The sequence below is a fragment of the Oncorhynchus gorbuscha genome, unplaced genomic scaffold, assembly GCF_021184085.1.
Source record: "Oncorhynchus gorbuscha isolate QuinsamMale2020 ecotype Even-year unplaced genomic scaffold, OgorEven_v1.0 Un_scaffold_1286, whole genome shotgun sequence".
NCBI lineage: Eukaryota > Metazoa > Chordata > Actinopteri > Salmoniformes > Salmonidae > Oncorhynchus > Oncorhynchus gorbuscha.
The window spans coordinates 142805-166553 of NW_025746107.1; the positions used below are offsets into that span (position 1 = coordinate 142805).

Sequence of the window (23749 nt, forward strand, 5' to 3'; positions counted from 1 at the left end):
GAAGCTTATAAAGCCATGACATCATTTTCGGGAATTTTACAAACTGTTTAAAGGCACAGCCAACTTATTGTATGTAAACTTCTGGCCCACTGAATTTGTGATACAGTGAATTATAAGTGAAATAATCCCAATGTAAACAATTGTTGGAAAAATGACTTGTGTCATGCACAAAGTAGATGTCCGAACCGTCTGCCAAAACGATCGTTTGTTAGCAAGAAATGTGGGGAGGTGTTGACAAACAGGTTTTAATGACCCCAGCCTAAGTGGATGGAAACTTACGAGTTCAACTATATGTACCATTTCAATCTGGAAAACGAATTGCACTGTAGTACCCTTCCCTGGTGGCCTAGTGGTTAGGATTCGGCGCTCTCTCCGCCGCGCCCCGGGTTCGATTCCCGGTCAGGGAACTACTCTTTTGCTACATGTTTACTTGTACAACCTGTCACAATGAATATAGAAGGTTATCGCACATATGTACCAGCTCACACTGAGAACCAATTTGCACTGTATTATCCTTCCCTGGTGGTCTAGTGGTTAGGATTCGGCGCTCTCACCGCCGCGGCCCGGGTTTGATTCCCGGTCAGGGAAATAGTCTATGCTCCTTGTTTACTTGTGCAACCTGTCACTATGAATTTAGTAGGTTGTCGCACATATGTACCACTTCAAATTACAAACCGATTTGCCCTGCTGTGTCCTTCCCAGGTGTTCTAGTGGTGCACTAGACCCTCCTGCAGCAAAGCAACCCCACAACATGATGGTGTTCTTCGGCTTGAAATCCTCACCTTTTCCCTCCAAACATAACAATGGTCATTATGGCCAAACAGTTCGATTTTTGTTTCATCAGACCAGAGGACATTTCTCCAAAACTAGGATCTTTGTCCCCAAACTGTAGTATGGCTTTTTTATGGCGGTTTTGGAGCAGTAGCTTCTTCCTTGCAGAGGAAGGAGCTTCCTTGCATTTCAAACTGGGAAACGAATTGCACTGTAGTACCCTTCCCTGGTGGTCTAGTGGTTAGGATTCGGCGCTCTCACTGCCGCGGCCCGGGTTCGACTCCCGATTTCCACTGTAGTACCCTTCCCTGGTGGTTCGACTCCCAGTTCGACTCCCGATTTGCACTGTAGTACCCTTCCCTGGTGGTCTAGTGGTTAGGATTCGGCGCTCTCACCGCTGCGGCCCGTGTTCGATTCACGGTCAGGGAACTAATCTTTTGCTACATGTTTACTTGTACAACCTGTCACAATGAATATAGAAGGTTATCGCACATATGTACCAGCTCACACTTGGAACCGATTTGCACTGTCGTACCCTTCCCTGGTGGTCTAGTGGTTAGGATTCGGTGCTCTCAACGCCGCGGCCCGGGTTCGATTCCCGGTCAGGGAACTACTCTTTTGCTACATGTTTACTTGTACAACCTGTCACAATGAATATAGAAGGTTATCGCACATATGTACCAGCTCACACTGAGAACCGATTTGCACTTTATTATCCTTCCCTGGTGTTCTAGTGGTTAGGATTCGGTGCTCTCACCGCCGCGGACCTGGTTTGATTCCCGGTCAGGGAAGTAGTCTATGCTCCTTGTTTACTTGTGCAACCTGTCACTATGAATTTAGTAGGTTGTCGCACATATGTAACACTTCAAATTGCAAACCGATTTGTCCTGCAGTGTCCTTCCCAGGTGTTCTAGTGGTGCACCAGACCCTCCTGCAGCAAAGCACCCCCACAACATGATGGTGTTCTTCGGCTTGAAAGCCTCCCCCTTTTCCCTCCAAACATAACAATGGTCATTATGGCCAAACAGTTCGATTTTTGTTTCATCAGACCAGAGGACATTTCTCCAAAAACTAGGATCTTTGTCCCCAAACTGTAGTATGGCTTTTTTTATGGCGGTTTTGGAGCAGTAGCTTCTTCCTTGCAGAGGAAGGAGCTTCCTTGCATTTCAAACTGGGAAACGAATTGCACTGTAGTACCCTTCCCTGGTGGTCTAGTGGTTAGGATTCGGCGCTCTCACCGCCGCGGCCCGGGTTTGACTCCCGATTTCCACTGTAGTACCCTTCCCTGGTGGTTCGACTCCCAGTTCGACTCCCGATTTGCACTGTAGTACCCTTCCCTGGTGGTCTAGTGGTTAGGATTCGGCGCTCTCACCGCTGCGGCCCGGGTTCGATTCACGGTCAGGGAACTAATCTTTTGCTACATGTTTACTTGTACAACCTGTCACAATGACTATAGAAGGTTATCGCACATATGTACCAGCTCACACTTGGAACCGATTTGCACTGTCGTACCCTTCCCTGGTGGTCTAGTGGTTAGGATTTGGCGCTCTCACCGCCGCGGCCCGGGTTCGATTCCCGGTCAGGGAACTACTCTTTTGCTACATCTTTACTTCTACAACCTGTCACAATGAATATAGAAGGTTATCGCACATATGTACCAGCTCACACTGAGAACCAATTTGCACTGTATTATCCTTCCCTGGTGGTCTAGTGGTTAGGATTCGGCGCTCTCACCGCTGCGGCCCGGGTTCAATTCCCGGTCAGGGAAATAGTCTATGCTCCTTGTTTACTTGTGCAACCTGTCACTATGAATTTAGTAGGTTGTCGCACATATGTACCACTTCAAATTGCAAACCGATTTGCCCTGCTGTGTCCTTCCCAGGTGTTCTAGTGGTGCACTAGACCCTCCTGCAGCAAAGCAACCCCACAACATGATGGTGTTCTTCGGCTTGAAATCCTCACCTTTTCCCTCCAAACATAACAATGGTCATTATGGCCAAACAGTTCGATTTTTGTTTCATCAGACCAGAGGACATTTCTCCAAAAACTAGGATCTTTGTCCCCAAACTGTAGTATGGCTTTTTTATGGCGGTTTTGGAGCAGTAGCTTCTTCCTTGCAGAGGAAGGAGCTTCCTTGCATTTCAAACTGGGAAACGAATTGCACTGTAGTACCCTTCCCTGGTGGTCTAGTGGTTAGGATTCGGCGCTCTCACCGCCGCGGCCCGGGTTTGACTCCCGATTTCCGCTGTAGTACCCTTCCCTGGTGGTTTGACTCCCAGTTCGACTCCTGATTTGCACTGTAGTACCCTTCCCTGGTGGTCTAGTGGTTAGGTTTCGGGGCTCACCGCTGTGCCCGGGCTCGATTCCTGGTCAGGGAACTACTCTTTTGCTACATGTTTACTTGTACAACCTGTCACAATGAATATAGAAGGTTATCGCACATATGTACCAGCACACACTTGGAACCGATTTGCACTGTAATACCCTTCCCTGGTGGTCTAGTGGTTAGGATTCGGCGCTCTCACCGCCGCGGCCTGGGTTCGATTCCCGGTCAGGGAAATAGTCTATGCTCCTTGTTTACTTGTGCAACCTGTCACTATGAATTTAGTAGGTTGTCGCACATATGTACCACTTCAAATTGCGAACCGATTTGCACTGCAGTGTCCTTCCCAGGTGTTCTAGTGGTGCACCAGACCCTCCTGCAGCAAAGCACCCCACAACATGATGGTGTTCTTCGGCTTGAAAGCCTCCCCTTTTCCCTCCAAACATAACAATGGTCATTATGGCCAAACAGTTCGATTTTGTTTCATCAGACCAGAGGACATTTCTCCAAAAACTAGGATCTTTGTCCCCAAACTGTAGTATGGCTTTTTATGGCGGTTTTGGAGCAGTAGCTTCTTCCTTGCTGAGCGGCCTCTCGGGGTATGTCGATATAGGACTCGTTTGCCTGTGGATGTAGACCATTTTGTACCTGTTTCCTCCAGCATCTTCACAAGGTCCTTTGCTGTTGTTCTGGGATGGATTTGCACTTTTCGACCTAAAGTTTTAATGACTCCAGCCTAAGTGGATGGAAACTTACGACTTCAACTATATGTACCATTTCAAACTGGAACACGAATTGCACTGTAGTATCCTTCCCTGGTGGTCTAGTGGTTAGGATTCGATTCCCGGTCAGTGAACTGCTCTTTTGCTACATGTTTACGTGTGCAACCTGTCACAATGAATATAGAAGGTTATCGCACATATGTACCAGCTCACACTGGGAACCGATTTGAAATGTTGTACCCTTCCCTGGTGGTCTAGTGCTTAGGATTTGGCGCTCTCACAGCCGCTGCCCGGGTTCGATTCCCGTTCAGGGAACTAATCTTTTGCTACATGTTTACTTGTGCAACCTGTCACAATGAATATAGAAGGTTATCGCACATATGTACCAGCTCACACTGGGAACCGATTTGAACTGTAGTACCCTTCCCTGGTGGTCTAGTGGTTAGGATTCGGCGCTCTCACCGCCGCGACCCGCGTTCGATTCCCGTTCAGGGAACTAAGCTTTTGCTACATGTTTACTTGTGCAACCTGTCACAATGAATATAGGAGGTTATCGCACATATGTACCATCTCACACTGGGAACCGATTTGCACTGCAGTGTCCTTCCCAGGTGTTCTAGTGGTGCACCAGACCCTCCTGCAGCAAAGCACCCCCACAACATGATGGTGTTCTGAGCGGGCTCTCGAGGTATGTCGATATAGGACTCGATTGCCTGTGGATATAGACCATTTAGTACCTGTTTCCTCCAGCATCTTCACAAGGTCCTTTGCTGTTGTTCTGGGATGGATTTTCACTTTTCGACCCAAAGTACGTTCATCTCTAGGAGAGAGAACGCGTCTCCTTCCTGAGCGGTATGACGCCTACGTGGTCCCATGGTGTTTATACTTGCGTACTATTGTTTCTACAGATGAGCGAGGTACCTTCAGGCGTTTGGAAATTGCTCCCAAGGAGGAACCAGACTTGTGGAGGTCTACATTTTTTTCTGAGGTCTTGGCTGATTTCCTTTGCTTTTCCCATGGAGTCAAGCAAAGAGGCACTGAGTTTGAAGATAGTCCTTGAAATACATCTACAGGTACACCTCCAATTGACTCAAAGGATGTCAATAAGCCTATCAGAAGCTTCTAAAGCCATGACATCATTTTCGGGAATTTTACAAACTGTTTAAAGGCACAGCCAACTTTGTGTATGTAAACTTCTGGCCCACTGAATTTGTGATACAGTGAATTATAAGTGAAATAATCCCAATGTAAACAATTGTTGGAAAAATGACTTGTGTCATGCACAAAGTAGATGTCCTAACCGTCTGCCAAAACGATCGTTTGTTAGCAAGAAATGTGTGGAGGGGTTGACAAACAGGTTTTAATGACTCCAGCCTAAGTGGATGGAAACTTACGACTTCAACTATATGTACCATTTCAAACTGGGAATCGAATTGCACTGTAGTACCCTTCCCTGGTGGTCTAGTGGTTAGGATTCGGTGCTCTCACCGCCGCTGCCCAGGTTCGATTCCCGGTCAGGGAACTACTCTATTGCTACATGTTTACTTGTACAACCTGTCAAAATGAATATAGAAGGTTATCACACATATGTACCAGCTCACACTTGGAACCGATTTGCACTGTCGTACCCTTCCCTGGTGGTCTAGTGGTTAGGATTCGGTGCTCTCACTGCCGCGGCCCGGGTTCGATTCCCGGTCAGGGAACTACTCTTTTGCTACATCTTTACTTGTACAACCTGTCACAATGAATATAGGTTATCGCACATATGTATCAGCTCACACTGAGAACCAATTTGCACTGTATTATCCTTCCCTGGTGGTCTAGTGGTTAGGATTCGGCGCTCTCACCGCCGCGGTTCCCGGGTTCAATTCCCGGTCAGGGAAATAGTCTATGCTCCTTGTTTACTTGTGCAACCTGTCACTATGAATTTAGTAGGTTGTCGCACATATGTACCACTTCAAATTGCAAACCGATTTGCCCTGCTGTGTCCTTCCCAGGTGTTCTAGTGGTGCACTAGACCCCTCCTGCAGCAAAGCAACCCCACAACATGATGGTGTTCTTCGGCTTGAAATCCTCACCTTTTCCCTCCAAACATAACAATGGTCATTATGGCCAAACAGTTCGATTTTTGTTTCATCAGACCAGAGGACATTTCTCCAAAAACTAGGATCTTTGTCCCCAAACTGTAGTATGGCTTTTTTATGGCGGTTTTGGAGCAGTAGCTTCTTCCTTGCAGAGGAAGGAGCTTCCTTGCATTTCAAACTGGGAAACGAATTGCACTGTAGTACCCTTCCCTGGTGGTCTAGTGGTTAGGATTCGGCGCTCTCACCGCCGCGGCCCGGGTTTGACTCCCGATTTCCGCTGTAGTACCCTTCCCTGGTGGTTTGACTCCCAGTTCGACTCCTGATTTGCACTGTAGTACCCTTCCCTGGTGGTCTAGTGGTTAGGTTTCGGGGCTCTCACCGCTGTGCCCCGGGCTCGATTCCTGGTCAGGGAACTACTCTTTTGCTACATGTTTACTTGTACAACCTGTCACAATGAATATAGAAGGTTATCGCACATATGTACCAGCACACACTTGGAACCGATTTGCACTGTAATACCCTTCCCTGGTGGTCTAGTGGTTAGGATTCGGCGCTCTCACCGCCGCGGCCTGGGTTCGATTCCCGGTCAGGGAAATAGTCTATGCTCCTTGTTTACTTGTGCAACCTGTCACTATGAATTTAGTAGGTTGTCGCACATATGTACCACTTCAAATTGCGAACCGATTTGCACTGCAGTGTCCTTCCCAGGTGTTCTAGTGGTGCACCAGACCCTCCTGCAGCAAAGCACCCCCACAACATGATGGTGTTCTTCGGCTTGAAAGCCTCCCCCTTTTCCCTCCAAACATAACAATGGTCATTATGGCCAAACAGTTCGATTTTTGTTTCATCAGACCAGAGGACATTTCTCCAAAAACTAGGATCTTTGTCCCCAAACTGTAGTATGGCTTTTTTATGGCGGTTTTGGAGCAGTAGCTTCTTCCTTGCTGAGCGGCCTCTCGGGGTATGTCGATATAGGACTCGTTTGCCTGTGGATGTAGACCATTTTGTACCTGTTTCCTCCAGCATCTTCACAAGGTCCTTTGCTGTTGTTCTGGGATGGATTTGCACTTTTCGACCTAAAGTTTTAATGACTCCAGCCTAAGTGGATGGAAACTTACGACTTCAACTATATGTACCATTTCAAACTGGAACACGAATTGCACTGTAGTATCCTTCCCTGGTGGTCTAGTGGTTAGGATTCGATTCCGGTCAGTGAACTGCTCTTTTGCTACATGTTTACGTGTGCAACCTGTCACAATGAATATAGAAGGTTATCGCACATATGTACCAGCTCACACTGGGAACCGATTTGAAATGTTGTACCCTTCCCTGGTGGTCTAGTGCTTAGGATTTGGCGCTCTCACAGCCGCTGCCCGGGTTCGATTCCCGTTCAGGGAACTAATCTTTTGCTACATGTTTACTTGTGCAACCTGTCACAATGAATATAGAAGGTTATCGCACATATGTACCAGCTCACACTGGGAACCGATTTGAACTGTAGTACCCTTCCCTGGTGGTCTAGTGGTTAGGATTCGGGCGCTCTCACCGCCGCGACCGGGTTCGATTCCCGTTCAGGGAACTAAGCTTTGCTACATGTTTACTTGTGCAACCTGTCACAATGAATATAGGAGGTTATCGCACATATGTACCATCTCACACTGGGAACCGATTTGCACTGCAGTGTCCTTCCCAGGTGTTCTAGTGGTGCACCAGACCCTCCTGCAGCAAAGCACCCCCACAACATGATGGTGTTCTGAGCGGGCTCTCGAGGTATGTCGATATAGGACTCGTTTGCCTGTGGATATAGACCATTTTGTACCTGTTTCCTCCAGCATCTTCACAAGGTCCTTTGCTGTTGTTCTGGGATGGATTTGCACTTTTCGACCCAAAGTACGTTCATCTCTAGGAGAGAGAACGCGTCTCCTTCCTGAGCGGTATGACGCCTGCGCCATACCATGGTGTTTATACTTGCGTACTATTGTTTCTACAGATGAGCGAGGTACCTTCAGGCGTTTGGAAATTGCTCCCAAGGAGGAACCAGACTTGTGGAGGTCTACATTTTTTTTCTGAGGTTTTGCCTGATTTCCTTTGCTTTTCCCATGGAGTCAAGCAAAGAGGCACTGAGTTTGAAGGTAGGCCTTGAAATACATCTACAGGTACTCCTCCAATTGACTCAAAGGATGTCAATTAGCCTATCAGAAGCTTCTAAAGCCATGACATCATTTTCGGGAATTTTACAAACTGTTTAAAGGCACAGCCAACTTATTGTATGTAAACTTCTGGCCCACTGAATTTGTGATACAGTGAATTATAAGTGAAATAATCCCAATGTAAACAATTGTTGGAAAAATGACTTGTGTCATGCACAAAGTAGATGTCCTAACCGTCTGCCAAAACGATCGTTTGTTAGCAAGAAATGTGGGGAGGGGTTGACAAACAGGTTTTAATGACTCCAGCCTAAGTGGATGGAAACTTACGACTTCAACTATATGTACCATTTCAAACTGGGAAACGAATTGCACTGTAGTACCCTTCCCTGGTGGTCTAGTGGTTAGGATTCGGCGCTCTCACCGCCGCGGCCCGGGTTTGACTCCCGATTTCCACTGTAGTACCCTTCCCTGGTGGTTCGACTCCCAGTTCGACTCCCGATTTGCACTGTAGTACCCTTCCCTGGTGGTCTAGTGGTTAGGATTCGGCGCTCTCACCGCTGCGGCCCGGGTTCGATTCACGGTCAGGGAACTAATCTTTTGCTACATGTTTACTTGTACAACCTGTCACAATGACTATAGAAGGTTATCGCACATATGTACCAGCTCACACTTGGAACCGATTTGCACTGTCGTACCCTTCCCTGGTGGTCTAGTGGTTAGGATTTGGCGCTCTCACCGCCGCGACCCGGGTTCGATTCCAGGTCAGGGAACTACTCTTTTGCTACATCTTTACTTCTACAACCTGTCACAATGAATATAGAAGGTTATCGCACATATGTACCAGCTCACACTGAGAACCAATTTGCACTGTATTATCCTTCCCTGGTGGTCTAGTGGTTAGGATTCGGCGCTCTCACCGCCGCGGCCCGGGTTCAATTCCCGGTCAGGGAAATAGTCTATGCTCCTTGTTTACTTGTGCAACCTGTCACTATGAATTTAGTAGGTTGTCGCACATATGTACCACTTCAAATTGCAAACCGATTTGCCCTGCTGTGTCCTTCCCAGGTGTTCTAGTGGTGCACTAGACCCTCCTGCAGCAAAGCAACCCCACAACATGATGGTGTTCTTCGGCTTGAAATCCTCACCTTTTCCCTCCAAACATAACAATGGTCATTATGGCCAAACAGTTCGATTTTGTTTCATCAGACCAGAGGACATTTCTCCAAAACTAGGATCTTTGTCCCCAAACTGTAGTATGGCTTTTTTATGGCGGTTTTGGAGCAGTAGCTTCTTCCTTGCAGAGGAAGGAGCTTCCTTGCATTTCAAACTGGGAAACGAAGAGGCACTGTAGTACCCTTCCCTGGTGGTCTAGTGGTTAGGATTCGGCGCTCTCACTGCCGCGGCCCGGGTTGGACTCCCGATTTCCGCTGTAGTACCCTTCCCTGGTGGTTTGACTCCCAGTTCGACTCCTGATTTGCACTGTAGTACCCTTCCCTGGTGGTCTAGTGGTTAGGTTTCGGGGCTCTCACCGCTGTGCCCCGGGCTCGATTCCTGGTCAGGGAACTACTCTTTTGCTACATGTTTACTTGTACAACCTGTCACAATGAATATAGAAGGTTATCGCACATATGTACCAGCTCACACTGAGAACCGATTTGCACTGTATTATCCTTCCCTTGTGATCTAGTGGTTAGGATTTGGCGCTCTCACCGCTGCGGCCCGGGTTCAATTCCCGGTCAGGGAACTACTCTTTTGCTACATGTTTACTTGTACAACCTGTCACAATGAATATAGAAGATTATCGCACATATGTACCAGCTCACACTGAGAACCGATTTGCACTGTATTATCCTTCCCTGGTGGTCTAGTGGTTAGGATTTGGCGCTCTCACCGCCGCGGCCTGGGTTCGATTCCCGGTCAGGGAAATAGTCTATGCTCCTTGTTTACTTGTGCAACCTGTCACTATGAATTTAGTAGGTTGTCGCACATATGTACCACTTCAAATTGCGAACCGATTTGCACTGCAGTGTCCTTCCCAGGTGTTCTAGTGGTGCACCAGACCCTCCTGCAGCAAAGCACCCCACAACATGATGGTGTTCTTCGGCTTGAAAGCCTCCCCTTTTCCCTCCAAACATAACAATGGTCATTATGGCCAAACAGTTCGATTTTTGTTTCATCAGACCAGAGGACATTTCTCCAAAAACTAGGATCTTTGTCCCCAAACTGTAGTATGGCTTTTTTATGGCGGTTTTGGAGCAGTAGCTTCTTCCTTGCTGAGCGGCCTCTCGGGGTATGTCGATATAGGACTCGTTTGCCTGTGGATGTAGACCATTTTGTACCTGTTTCCTCCAGCATCTTCACAAGGTCCTTTGCTGTTGTTCTGGGATGGATTTGCACTTTTCGACCTAAAGTTTTAATGACTCCAGCCTAAGTGGATGGAAACTTACGACTTCAACTATATGTACCATTTCAAACTGGGAAACGAATTGCACTGTAGTATCCTTCCCTGGTGGTCTAGTGGTTAGGATTCGATTCCCGGTCAGTGAACTGCTCTTTTGCTACATGTTTACGTGTGCAACCTGTCACAATGAATATAGAAGGTTATCGCACATATGTACCAGCTCACACTGGGAACCGATTTGAACTGTAGTACCCTTCCCTGGTGGTCTAGTGGTTAGGATTCGGCGCTCTCACCGCCGTGACCCGGGTTCGATTCCCGTTCAGGGAACTAAGCTTTTGCTACATGTTTACTTGTGCAACCTGTCACAATGAATATAGGAGGTTATCGCACATATGTACCATCTCACACTGGGAACCGATTTGCACTGCAGTGTCCTTCCCAGGTGTTCTAGTGGTGCACCAGACCCTCCTGCAGCAAAGCACCCCCACAACATGATGGTGTTCTGAGCGGGCTCTCGAGGTATGTCGATATAGGACTCGTTTGCCTGTGGATATAGACCATTTTGTACCTGTTTCCTCCAGCATCTTCACAAGGTCCTTTGCTGTTGTTCTGGGATGGATTTGCACTTTTCGACCCAAAGTACGTTCATCTCTAGGAGAGAGAACGCGTCTCCTTCCTGAGCGGTATGACGCCTGCGCCATACCATGGTGTTTATACTTGCGTACTATTGTTTCTACAGATGAGCGAGGTACCTTCAGGCGTTTGGAAATTGCTCCCAAGGAGGAACCAGACTTGTGGAGGTCTACATTTTTTTCTGAGGTTTTGCCTGATTTCCTTTGCTTTTCCCATGGAGTCAAGCAAAGAGGCACTGAGTTTGAAGGTAGGCCTTGAAATACATCTACAGGTACTCCTCCAATTGACTCAAAGGATGTCAATTAGCCTATCAGAAGCTTCTAAAGCCATGACATCATTTTCGGGAATTTTACAAACTGTTTAAAGGCACAGCCAACTTATTGTATGTAAACTTCTGGCCCACTGAATTTGTGATACAGTGAATTATAAGTGAAATAATCCCAATGTAAACAATTGTTGGAAAAATGACTTGTGTCATGCACAAAGTAGATGTCCTAACCGTCTGCCAAAACGATCGTTTGTTAGCAAGAAATGTGGGGAGGGGTTGACAAACAGGTTTTAATGACTCCAGCCTAAGTGGATGGAAACTTACGACTTCAACTATATGTACCATTTCAAACTGGGAAACGAATTGCACTGTAGTACCCTTCCCTGGTGGTCTAGTGGTTAGGATTCGGCGCTCTCACCGCCGCGGCCCGGGTTCGATTCCCGGTCAGGGAACTACTATATTGCTACATGTTTACTTGTACAACCTGTCACAATGAATATAGAAGGTTATCACACATATGTACCAGCTCACACTTGGAACCGATTTGCACTGTCGTACCCTTCCCTGGTGGTCTAGTGGTTAGGATTCGGCGCTCTCACCGCCGGCCCGGGTTCGATTCCCCGGTCAGGGAACTACTCTTTTGCTACATCTTTACTTGTACAACCTGTCACAATGAATATAGAAGGTTATCGCACATATGTACCAGCTCACACTGAGAACCAATTTGCACTGTATTATCCTTCCCTGGTGGTCTAGTGGTTAGGATTCGGCGCTCTCACCGCCGCGGCCCGGGTTTGATTCCTGGTCAGGGAAATAGTCTATGCTCCTTGTTTACTTGTGCAACCTGTCACTATGAATTTAGTAGGTTGTCGCACATATGTACCACTTCAAATTGCAAACCGATTTGCACTGCAGTGTCCTTCCCAGGTGTTCTAGTGGTGCACCAGACTCTCCTGCAGCAAAGCACCCCCACAACATGATGGTGTTCTTTGGCTTGAAAGCCTCCCCTTTTCCCTCCAAACATAACAATGGTCATTATGGCCAAACAGTTCGATTTTTGTTTCATCAGACCAGAGGACATTTCTCCAAAAACTAGGATCTTTGTCCCCAAACTGTAGTATGGCTTTTTATGGCGGTTTTGGAGCAGTAGCTTCTTCCTTGCTGAGCGGCCTCTCGGGGTATGTCGATATAGGACTCGTTTGCCTGTGGATGTAGACCATTTTGTACCTGTTTCCTCCAGCATCTTCACAAGGTCCTTTGCTGTTGTTCTGGGATGGATTTGCACTTTTCGACCCAAAGTTTTAATGACTCCAGCCTAAGTGGATGGAACTTCGACTTCAACTATATGTACCATTTCAAACTGGAAACGAATTGCACTGTAGTATCCTTCCCTGGTGGTCTAGTGGTTAGGATTCGATTCCGGTCAGTGAACTGCTCTTTTGCTACATGTTTACTTTGTTTTTCAAGCAACCTGTCACAATGAATATAGAAGGTTATCCACATATACCAGCTCACACTGGGAACCGATTTGCAATGTAGTACCCTTCCCTGGTGGTCAAGTGGTTAGGATTCGGGCGCTCTCACTGCCATGCTCCGGGTTTGATTCCCGGTCAGGGAAATAGTCTTGCTCCTGTTTACTTGTGCAACCTGTCACTATGAATTTATTAGGTTGTCGCACATATGTACCACTTCAAATTGCAAACCGATTTGCCCTGATACTGTGTCCTTCCCAGGTGTTCTAGTGGTGCAATACCCTCCTGCAGCAAAGCAACCCCACAACATCATGGTGTTCTTCGGCTTGAAATCCTCACCTTTTCCCTCCAAACATAACAATGGTCATTATGGCCAAACAGTTCGATTTTTGTTTCATCAGACCAGAGGACATTTCTGTCTAAAAACTAGGATCTTTGTCCCCAAACTGTAGTATGGCTTTTTTATGGCGGTTTTGGAGCAGTAGCTTCTTCCTTGCAGAGGAAGGAGCTTCCATTTCAAACTGGGAAACGAATTGCACTGTAGTACCCTTCCCTGGTGGTCTAGTGGTTAGGATTCGGCGCGCTCTCACTGCCAGCCCATGGTTTGACTCCCGATGTCCACTGTAGTACCCTTCCCTGGTGGTTCGACTCCATTGGGAACCCGATTTGCATGTAGTACCCTTCCTGGTGGTCTAGTGGTTAGGATTCGGGCGCTCTCACCGCTGCGGCCCGTGTTCGAACGGTCAGGGAACTAATCTTTTGCTACATGTTTACTTGTACAACCTGTCACAATGAATATAGGTTATCGCACATATGTACCAGCTCACACTTGGAACCGATTTGCACTGTCGTACCCTTCCCTGGTGGTCTAGTGGTTAGGATTCGGCGCTCTCACCGCCGCGGCCCGGGTTCGATTCCCGGTCAGGGAACTACTCTTTTGCTACATCTTTACTTGTACAACCTGTCACAATGAATATAGAAGGTTATCGCACATATGTACCAGCTCACACTGAGAACCAATTTTCACTGTATTATCCTTCCCTGGTGGTCTAGTGGTTAGGATTCGGCGCTCTCACCGCCGCGGCTCGGGTTCGATTCCCGGTCAGGGAAATAGTCTATGCTCCTTGTTTACTTGTGCAACCTGTCACTATGAATTTAGTAGGTTGTCGCACATATGTACCACTTCAAATTGCAAACCGATTTGCCCTGCAGTGTCCTTCCCAGGTGTTCTAGTGGTGCACCAGACCCTCCTGCAGCAAAGCACCCCACAACATGATGGTGTTCTTCGGCTTGAAAGCCTCCCCTTTTCCCTCCAAACATAACAATGGTCATTATGGCCAAACAGTTCGATTTTTGTTTCATCAGACCAGAGGACATTTCTCCAAAAACTAGGATCTTTGTCCCCAAACTGTAGTATGGCTTTTTTATGGCGGTTTTGGAGCAGTAGCTTCTTCCTTGCTGAGCGGCCTCTCGGGGTATGTCGATATAGGACTCGTTTGCCTGTGGATATAGACCATTTTGTACCTGTTTCCTCCAGCATCTTCACAAGGTCCTTTGCTTTTGTTCTGGGATGGATTTGCACTTTTCGACCCAAAGTACGTTCATCTCTAGGAGAGAGAACGCGTCTCCTTCCTGAGCGGTATGACGCCTGCGTGGTCCCATGGTGTTTATACTTGCGTACTATTGTTTCTACAGATGAGCGAGGTACCTTCAGGCGTTTGGAAATTGCTCCCAAGGAGGAACCAGACTTGTGGAGTCTACATTTTTTTCTGAGGTCTTGGCTGATTTCCTTTGCTTTTCCCATGGAGTCAAGCAAAGAGGCACTGAGTTTGAAGGTAGGCCTTGAAATACATCTACAGGTACACCTCCAATTGACTCAAAGGATGTCAATTAGCCTATCAGAAGCTTCTAAAGCCATGACATCATTTTCAGGAATTTTACAAACTGTTTAAAGGCACAGCCAACTTAGTGTATGTAAACTTCTGGCCCACTGAATTTGTGATACAGTGAATTATAAGTGAAATAATCCCTCTGTAAACAATTGTTGGAAAAATGACTTGTGTCATGCACAAAGTAGATGTCCTAACCGACTACCAAAACTATCGTTTGTTAGCAAGAAATGTGTGGAGGGGTTGACAAACAGGTTTTAATGACTCCAGCCAAAGTGGATGGAAACTTACGACTTCAACTATATGTACCATTTCAAACTGGGAAACGAATTGCACTGTAGTACCCTTCCCTGGTGGTCTAGTGGTTAGGATTCGATTCCCGGTCAGGGAACTGCTCTTTTGCTACATGTTTACGTGTGCAACCTGTCACAATGAATATAGAAGGTTATCGCACATATGTACCAGCTCACACTGGGAACCCATTTGAAATGTTGTACCCTTCCCTGGTGGTCTAGTGCTTAGGATTCGGCGCTCTCACAGCCGCTGCCCGGGTTCGATTCCCGGTCAGGGAACTACTCTTTTGCTACATGTTTACTTGTACAACCTGTCACAATGAATATAGAAGGTTATCGCACATATGTACCAGCTCACACTTGGAACCGATTTGCACTGTAGTACCCTTCCCTGGTGGTCTAGTGGTTCGGATTCGGCGCTCTCACCGCCCGCTCCCGGGTTCGATTCCCGATCACGGAAATACTTTTTTGCTACATGTTTACTTGTACAACCTGTCACAATGAATATAGAAGGTTATCGCACATATGTACCAGCTCACACTGAGAACTGATTTGCACTGTATTATCCTTCCCTGGTGGTCTAGTGGTTAGGATTTGGAGCTCTCACCGCCGCGGCCCGGGTTCGATTCCCGGTCAGGGAAATAGTCTATGCTCCTTGTGCAACCTGACATTATGAATTTAGTAGGTTGTCGCACATATGTACCACTTCAAATTGCAAACCGATTTGCACTGCAGTGTCCTTCCCAGGTGTTCTAGTGGTGCACCAGACCCTCCTGCAGCAAAGCACCCCCACAACATGATGGTGTTCTGAGCGGCCTCTCGGGGTATGTCGATATAGGACTCGTTTGCCTGTGGATATAGACCATTTTGTACCTGTTTCCTCCAGCATCTTCACAAGGTCCTTTGCTGTTGTTCTGGGATGGATTTGCACTTTTCGACCCAAAGTATGTTCATCTACCGCTCCTTCCTGAGCGGTATGACGCCTGCGTGGTCCCATGGTGTTTATACTTGCGTACTATTGTTTCTACAGATGAGCGAGGTACCTTCAGGCGTTTGGAAATTGCTCCCAAGGAGGAACCAGACTTGTGGAGGTCTACATTTTTTTCTGAGGTCTTGGCTGATTTCCTTTGCTTTTCCCATGGAGTCAAGCAAAGAGGCACTGAGTTTGAAGGTAGGCCTTGAAAAACATCTACAGGTACACCTCCAATTGACTCAAAGGATGTCAATTAGCCTATCAGTAGCTTCTAAAGCCATGACATGATTTTCGGGAATTTTACAAACTGTTTAAGGGCACAGCCAACTTTGTGTATGTAAACTTCTGGCCCACTGAATTTGTGATACAGTGAATTATAAGTGAAATAATCCCTCTGTAAACAATTGTTGGAAAAATGACTTGTGTCATGCACAAAGTAGATGTCCTAACCGACTGCCAAAACTATCGTTTGTTAGCAAGAAATGTGCGGAGGGGTTGACAAACCGGTTTTAATGACTCCAGCCTAAGTGGATGGAAACTTACGACTTCAACTATATGTACCATTTCAAAATGGGAAACGAATTGCACTGTAATACCCTTCCCTGGTGGTCTAGTGGTTAGGATTCGGCGCTCTCACCGCCGCGGCCCGGGTTCGATTCCCGGTCAGGGAACTACTCTTTTGCTACATCTTTACTTGTACAACCTGTCACAATGAATATAGAAGGTTATCGCACATATGTACCAGCTCACACTGAGAACCAATTTGCACTGTATTATCCTTCCCTGGTGGTCTAGTGGTTAGGATTCGGAGCTCTCACCGCCGCAGCACGGGTTCGACTCCCGATTTGCACTGTAGTACCCTTCCCTGGTGGTTCAACTCCCAGTTTGACTCCCGATTTGCACTGTAGTACCCTTCCCTGGTGGTCTAGTGGTTAGGATTCGGCGCTCTCACCGCCGCGGCCCGGGTTCGATCCCCGGTCAGGGAACTACTCTATTGCTACATGTTTACTTGTACAACCTGTCACAATGAATATAGAAGGTTATCGCACATGTGTACCAGCTCACACTTGGAACCGATTCGCACTGTAGTACCCTTCCCTGCTGGTCTAGTGGTTAGGATTCGGCGCTCTCACCGCCGCGGCCCGGGTTCGATTCCCGGTCAGGGAACTACTCTTTTGCTACATGTTTACTTGTGCAACCTGTCACAATGAATATAGAAGGTTATCGCACATATGTACCAGCTCACACTTGGAACCGATTTGCACTGTAGTACCCTTCCCTGGTGGTCTAGTGGTTAGGATTCGGCGCAAAAACTAGGTTATTGCAAAAACTAGGATCTTTGTCCCCAAACTGTAGTATGGCTTTTTTTTATGGCGGTTTTGGAGCAGTAGCTTCTTCCTTGCTGAGCGGCCTCTCGGTGTATGTCGATATAGGACTCGTTTGCCTGTGGATATAGACCATTTTGTACCTGTTTCCTCCAGCATCTTCACAAGGTCCTTTGCTGTTGTTCTGGGATGGATTTGCACTTTTCGACCCAAAGTACGTTCATCTCTAGGAGAGAGAACGCGTCTCCTTCCTGAGCGGTATGACGCCTGCGTGGTCCCATGGTGTTTATACTTGCGTACTATTGTTTCTACAGATGAGCGAGGTACCTTCAGGCGTTTGGAAATTGCTCCCAAGGAGAAACCAGACTTGTGGAGGTCTACATTTTTTTCTGAGGTCTTGGCTGATTTCCTTTGCTTTTCCCATGGAGTCAAGCAAAGAGGCACTGAGTTTGAAGGTAGGCCTTGAAATACATCTACAGGTACACCTCCAATTGACTCAAAGGATGTCAATTAGCCTATCAGAAGCTTCTAAAGCCATGGCATCATTTTCGGGAATTTTACAAACTGTTTAAAGGCACAGCCAACTTAGTGTATGTAAACTTCTGGCCCACTGAATTTGTGATACAGTGAATTATAAGTGAAATAATCCCTCTGTAAACAATTGTTGGAAAAATGACTTGTGTCATGCACAAAGTAGATGTCCTAACCGTCTGCCAAAATGATCGTTTGTTAGCAAGAAATGTGGGGAGGGGTTGACAAACAGGTTTTAATGACTCCAGCCTAAGTGGATGGAAACTTACGACTTCAACTATATGTACCATTTCAAACTGGGAAACGAATTGCACTGTAGTACCCTTCCCTGGTGGTCTAGTGGTTAGGATTCTGCGCTCTCACCGCCGCGGCCTGGGTTCGATTCCTGATCAGGGAACTACTATTTGCTACATGTTTACGTGTGCAACCTGTCACAATGAATATAGAAGGTTATCGCACATATGTACCAGCTCACACTGGGAACCGATTTGCACTGTTGTACCCTTCCCTGGTGGTCTAGTGGTTAGGATTCGGCACTCTCACCGCCACGTCCAGGTTTTGATTCCCGGTCAGGGAACTACTCTTTTGCTACATGTTTACTTGAACAACCTGTCACAATGAATACAGAAGGTTATCGCACATATGTACCAGCTCACACTTGGAACCGATTTGCACTGTAGTACCCTTCCCTGGTGGTCTAGTGGTCAGGATTCGGTGCTCTCACCGCCGCGGCCCGGGTTCGATTCCCGGTCAGGGAACTACTCTTTTGCTACATGTTTACTTGTGCAACCTGTCACAATGAATATAGAAGGTTATCGCACATATGTACCAGCTCACACTGGGAACCGATTTGCACTGTAGTACCCTTCCCTGGTGGTCTAGTGGTTAGGATTCGGCGCAAAAACTAGGTTATTGCAAAAACTAGGATCTTTGTCTCCAAACTGTAGTATGGCTTTTTTATGGCGGTTTTGGAGCAGTAGCTTCTTCCTTGCTGAGCGGCCTCTCGGGGTATGTCGATATAGGACTCGTTTGCCTGTGGATATAGACCATTTTGTACCTGTTTCCTCCAGCATCTTCACAAGGTCCTTTGCTGTTGTTCTGGGATGGATTTGCACTTTTCGACCCAAAGTACGTTCATCTCTAGGAGAGAGAACGCGTCTCCTTCCTGAGCGGTATTACGCCTGCGTGGTACCATGGTGTTTATACTTGCGTACTATTGTTTCTACAGATGAGCGAGGTACCTTCAGGCGTTTGGAAATTGCTCCCAAGGAGAAACCAGACTTGTGGAGGTCTACATTTTTTTCTGAGGTCTTGGCTGATTTCCTTTGCTTTTCCCATGGAGTCAAGCAAAGAGGCACTGAGTTTGAAGGTAGGCCTTGAAATACATCTACAGGTACACCTCCAATTGACTCAAAGGATGTCAATTAGCCTATCAGAAGCTTCTAAAGCCATGGCATCATTTTCGGGAATTTTACAAACTGTTTAAAGGCACAGCCAACTTAGTGTATGTAAACTTCTGGCCCACTGAATTTGTGATACAGTGAATTATAAGTGAAATAATCCCTCTGTAAACAATTGTTGGAAAAATGACTTGTGTCATGCACAAAGTAGATGTCCTAACCGTCTGCCAAAATGATCGTTTGTTAGCAAGAAATGTGGGGAGGGGTTGACAAACAGGTTTTAATGACTCCAGCCTAAGTGGATGGAAACTTACGACTTCAACTATATGTACCATTTCAAACTGGGAAACGAATTGCACTGTAGTACCCTTCCCTGGTGGTCTAGTGGTTAGGATTCTGCGCTCTCACCGCCGCGGCCTGGGTTCGATTCCTGATCAGGGAACTACTATTTGCTACATGTTTACGTGTGCAACCTGTCACAATGAATATAGAAGGTTATCGCACATATGTACCAGCTCACACTGGGAACCGATTTGCACTGTTGTACCCTTCCCTGGTGGTCTAGTGGTTAGGATTCGGCACTCTCACCGCCACGTCCAGGTTTTGATTCCCGGTCAGGGAACTACTCTTTGCTACATGTTTACTTGAACAACCTGTCACAATGAATACAGAAGGTTATCGCACATATGTACCAGCTCACACTTGGAACCGATTTGCACTGTAGTACCCTTCCCTGGTGGTCTAGTGGTCAGGATTCGGTGCTCTCACCGCCGCGGCCCGGGTTCGATTCCCGGTCAGGGAACTACTCTTTTTTGCTACATGTTTACTTGTGCAACCTGTCACAATGAATATAGAAGGTTATCGCACATATGTACCAGCTCACACTGGGAACCGATTTGCACTGTAGTACCCTTCCCTGGTGGTCTAGTGGTTAGGATTCGGCGCAAAAACTAGGTTATTGCAAAAACTAGGATCTTTGTCTCCAAACTGTAGTATGGCTTTTTTATGGCGGTTTTGGAGCAGTAGCTTCTTCCTTGCTGAGCGGCCTCTCGGGGTATGTCGATATAGGACTCGTTTGCCTGTGGATATAGACCATTTTGTACCTGTTTCCTCCAGCATCTTCACAAGGTCCTTTGCTGTTGTTCTGGGATGGATTTGCACTTTTCGACCCAAAGTACGTTCATCTCTAGGAGAGAGAACGCGTCTCCTTCCTGAGCGGTATTACGCCTGCGTCATACCATGGTGTTTATACTTGCGTACTATTGTTTCTACAGATGAGCGAGGTACCTTCAGGCGTTTGGAAATTGCTCCCAAGGAGGAACCAGACTTGTGGAGGTCTACATTTTTTTCTGAGGTCTTGCCTGATTTCCTTTGCTTTTCCCATGGAGTCAAGCAAAGAGGCACTGAGTTTGAAGGTAGGCCTTGAAATACATCTACAGGTACACCTCCAATTGACTCAAAGGATGTCAATTAGCCTATCAGAAGCTTCTAAAGCCATGACATCATTTTCGGGAATTTTACAAACTGTTTAAAGGCACAACCAACTTAGTGTATGTAAACTTCTGGCCCACTGAATTTGTGATACAGTGAATTATAAGTGAAATAATCCCAATGTAAACAATTGTTGGAAAAATGACTTGTGTCATGCACAAAGTAGATGTCCTAACCGACTGCCAATACTATCTTTTGTTAGCAAGAAATGTGGAGGGTTGACAAACAGGTTTTAATGACTCCAGCCTAAGTGGATGGAAACTTACGACTTCAACTAAATGTACCATTTCAAACTGGGAAACGAATTGCACTGTAGTACCCTTCCCTGGTGGTCTAGTGGTTAGGATTCGGCGCTCTCACCGCCGCGGCCCGGGTTCGACTCCCGATTTCCACTGTAGTACCCTTCCCTGGTGGTTCGACTCCCAGTTCGACTCCTGATTTGCACTGTGCTACGCTTCCCTGGTGGTCTAGTGGTTAGGATTCGGCGCTCTCACCGCCGCGGCCCGGTTTCGATTCCCGGTCAGGGACCTACTCTTTTGCTACATGTTTACTTGTGCAACCTGTCACAATGAATATAGAAGGTTATCGCACATATGTACCAGCTCACACTGGGAACCGATTTGAACTGTAGTACCCTTCCCTGGTGGTCTAGTGGTTAGGATTCGGTGCTCTCACCGCCGCGGCCCGTGTTCGATTCCCGGTCAGGGAAATAGTCTATTCTCCTTGTTTACTTGTGCAACCTGTCACTATGAATTTAGTAGGTTGTCGCACATATTTTTTTCTTTTGGAAAAGTTTTATTTTCACAATTGCTTTAAAAAAAACAGCTCATACATTCATTTAATCATTTATACACATAAAAACGGCAACAAGGCATAAAACACAGCATTTGAATTTACATTTAAATTTGTTAAAAGTACGTGTTGTTAAAACCAATGACAACAACTATGAATAAAAGTACTTTCTTTGTAAAAAGAAATCTGTAAAAGCCATTTAAAATGTGTACGAAATGATTCAACAAAGATAAAACATTTTTAAGACGTTAGAAACATGTTAAAAAGTCACTTTGTTAAAAGGCTGTCTTCAATCGCTTGTACAGGAGCGGGGTGAGTCCTTATCAAACTCGCCTCATCCTGCTCTCCCGAATAGACCATCGTCCCGTCCTTTGGGGCCCAGAGGAGATCCCTCCCCTAGGTGCATCGCCCTAGGCGCCGCAGCGCTGTCAGGCCGTGGCCGCCGGGACCTAGGGTGTTGTGGGGGACCCTTCGCCTGGGGTCGAGGCCCCTTCCGTTCGTACCACCCCAGGGCTTCCGTGGCTACCATGGCCACTGCCTGGGGGTGGTCTCTCGCTTTTGCTACCAGCAGGTTACGGGAGGACCACAGTGCTTCCTTCAGACACGTGAGGGTGGGCCAGAACTTGGTGAAGGCCTTCGGTGGAATGGGCCTTCGGCCCACCCCGTACAGCACGAGCTGAGGTGTTAGGTCCTCCCCTGCTGGCAGACACGAGGTGATCAGGGGGCCTGCTTCCTTCCACAGGTCCCTGGCGGCTCTGCACTCCCAGAGCATGTGCCTCACCGACTCTTCTTGGCTGCAGCCCGGTCGGGGCACGCGGATGTCCTCGCCATGCCCCGTGAGTGCATAACGGCCCTGACCGGGAGGATATCGTGGGCGACCATCCAGGACAGGTCCCGATGCCGATTCAGGAGAGCAGGATGGGCCACGTTGCGCCAGACCGTTGTGGGCTCGCCTATAGCGAGCCCGCGCACTGGACATACTGGTTCCCGCTCCTGCACAAGAGAGAGAAGAGAGCGGTGTTTAGTTAAAACCGTGACTGCTTCCTTTTCCAGTTTAAAATGTCTTAAAAATTTCTGGAGCTGGAAGTAGTGGGTGGGGAGCAGGAAAGAGACTGGGGCTCGCAGGTCGACTGGGATCAGCCTCAGTGTCCTGAGGTAAGATCCCAGCCAGAACCGTGCGAGGGCCTGTGTCTTGTTATTGACCGGGGAGGTGGCAAGAGTCAGATGTAATGCTGTGTAGCGGCTGCCCAGGAACAAGTAGAGGTCAGGCAAGCCTTTCCCCCCCTTGGACCTGGGCCTCTTGACCACCTCCCTCCTCAGCCTCTCCCACTTGCTTCCCCACAGAAAGTAGAAGAGCATCCGCTCCAGGGCTAAAATACTCCTTCGGGGGGATAAAACAGAACTGATTAGTAAAAGCACAGGTAAAATCACAGCTTTGATGATTAAAACCTTGCCCTCAAAAGTCAACTGTCGTAGTCCCCAAAAACCCAGTCTCTGTCTTACTGTCCCGAGGATCCCACTCCAGTTCCCACACTGGGAACCGATTTGCACTGTTGTACCCTTCCCTGGTGGTCTAGTGGTTAGGATTCGGCGCTCTCACCGCCACGTCCAGGTTTTGATTCCCGGTCAGGGAACTACTCTTTTGCTACATGTTTACTTGTACAACCTGTCACAATGAATATAGGTTATTGCACATATGTACCAGCTCACACTTGGAACCGATTTGCACTGTCGTACCCTTCCCTGGTGGTCTAGTGGTTAGGATTCGGCGCTCTCACCGCCGCGGCCCGGGTTCGATTCCCGGTCAGGGAACTACTCTTTTGCTACATCTTTACTTCTACAACCTGTCACAATGAATATAGAAGGTTATCGCACATATGTACCAGCTCACACTGAGAACCAATTTTCACTGTATTATCCTTCCCTGGTGGTCTAGTGGTTAGGATTCGGCGCTCTCACCGCCGCGGCTCGGGTTCGATTCCCGGTCAGGGAAATAGTCTATGCTCCTTGTTTACTTGTGCAACCTGTCACTATGAATTTAGTAGGTTGTTGCACATATGTACCACTTCAAATTGCAAACCGATTTGCCCTGCAGTGTCCTTCCCAGGTGTTCTAGTGGTGCACCATACCCTCCTGCAGCAAAGCACCCCCACAACATGATGGTGTTCTTCGGCTTGAAAGCCTCCCCCTTTTCCCTCCAAACATAACAATGGTCATTATGGCCAAACAGT

At 47.3% G+C, this 23749-nt stretch overlaps 8 non-coding genes across 8 annotated transcripts; all 8 read left to right on the forward strand.

Moving 5' to 3' along the window:
* Nucleotides 1-1309: 1309 nt before the first annotated feature.
* trnae-cuc lies at nucleotides 1310-1381 on the forward strand. The gene has a single exon. It is a non-coding gene; the product is annotated as a tRNA-Glu (tRNA).
* A 10351-nt stretch (nucleotides 1382-11732) lies between these two features.
* On the forward strand, nucleotides 11733-11804 carry trnae-cuc. Its single transcript has one exon. It is a non-coding gene; the product is annotated as a tRNA-Glu (tRNA).
* A 1877-nt stretch (nucleotides 11805-13681) lies between these two features.
* On the forward strand, nucleotides 13682-13753 carry trnae-cuc. The gene has a single exon. It is a non-coding gene; the product is annotated as a tRNA-Glu (tRNA).
* Nucleotides 13754-16578: 2825 nt separating this feature from the next.
* Nucleotides 16579-16650, forward strand: trnae-cuc. The gene has a single exon. It is a non-coding gene; the product is annotated as a tRNA-Glu (tRNA).
* A 243-nt stretch (nucleotides 16651-16893) lies between these two features.
* Nucleotides 16894-16965, forward strand: trnae-cuc. The gene has a single exon. It is a non-coding gene; the product is annotated as a tRNA-Glu (tRNA).
* A 1556-nt stretch (nucleotides 16966-18521) lies between these two features.
* On the forward strand, nucleotides 18522-18593 carry trnae-cuc. The gene has a single exon. It is a non-coding gene; the product is annotated as a tRNA-Glu (tRNA).
* Nucleotides 18594-19965: 1372 nt separating this feature from the next.
* Nucleotides 19966-20037, forward strand: trnae-cuc. Its single transcript has one exon. It is a non-coding gene; the product is annotated as a tRNA-Glu (tRNA).
* A 3221-nt stretch (nucleotides 20038-23258) lies between these two features.
* trnae-cuc lies at nucleotides 23259-23330 on the forward strand. The gene has a single exon. It is a non-coding gene; the product is annotated as a tRNA-Glu (tRNA).
* Nucleotides 23331-23749: the final 419 nt, after the last annotated feature.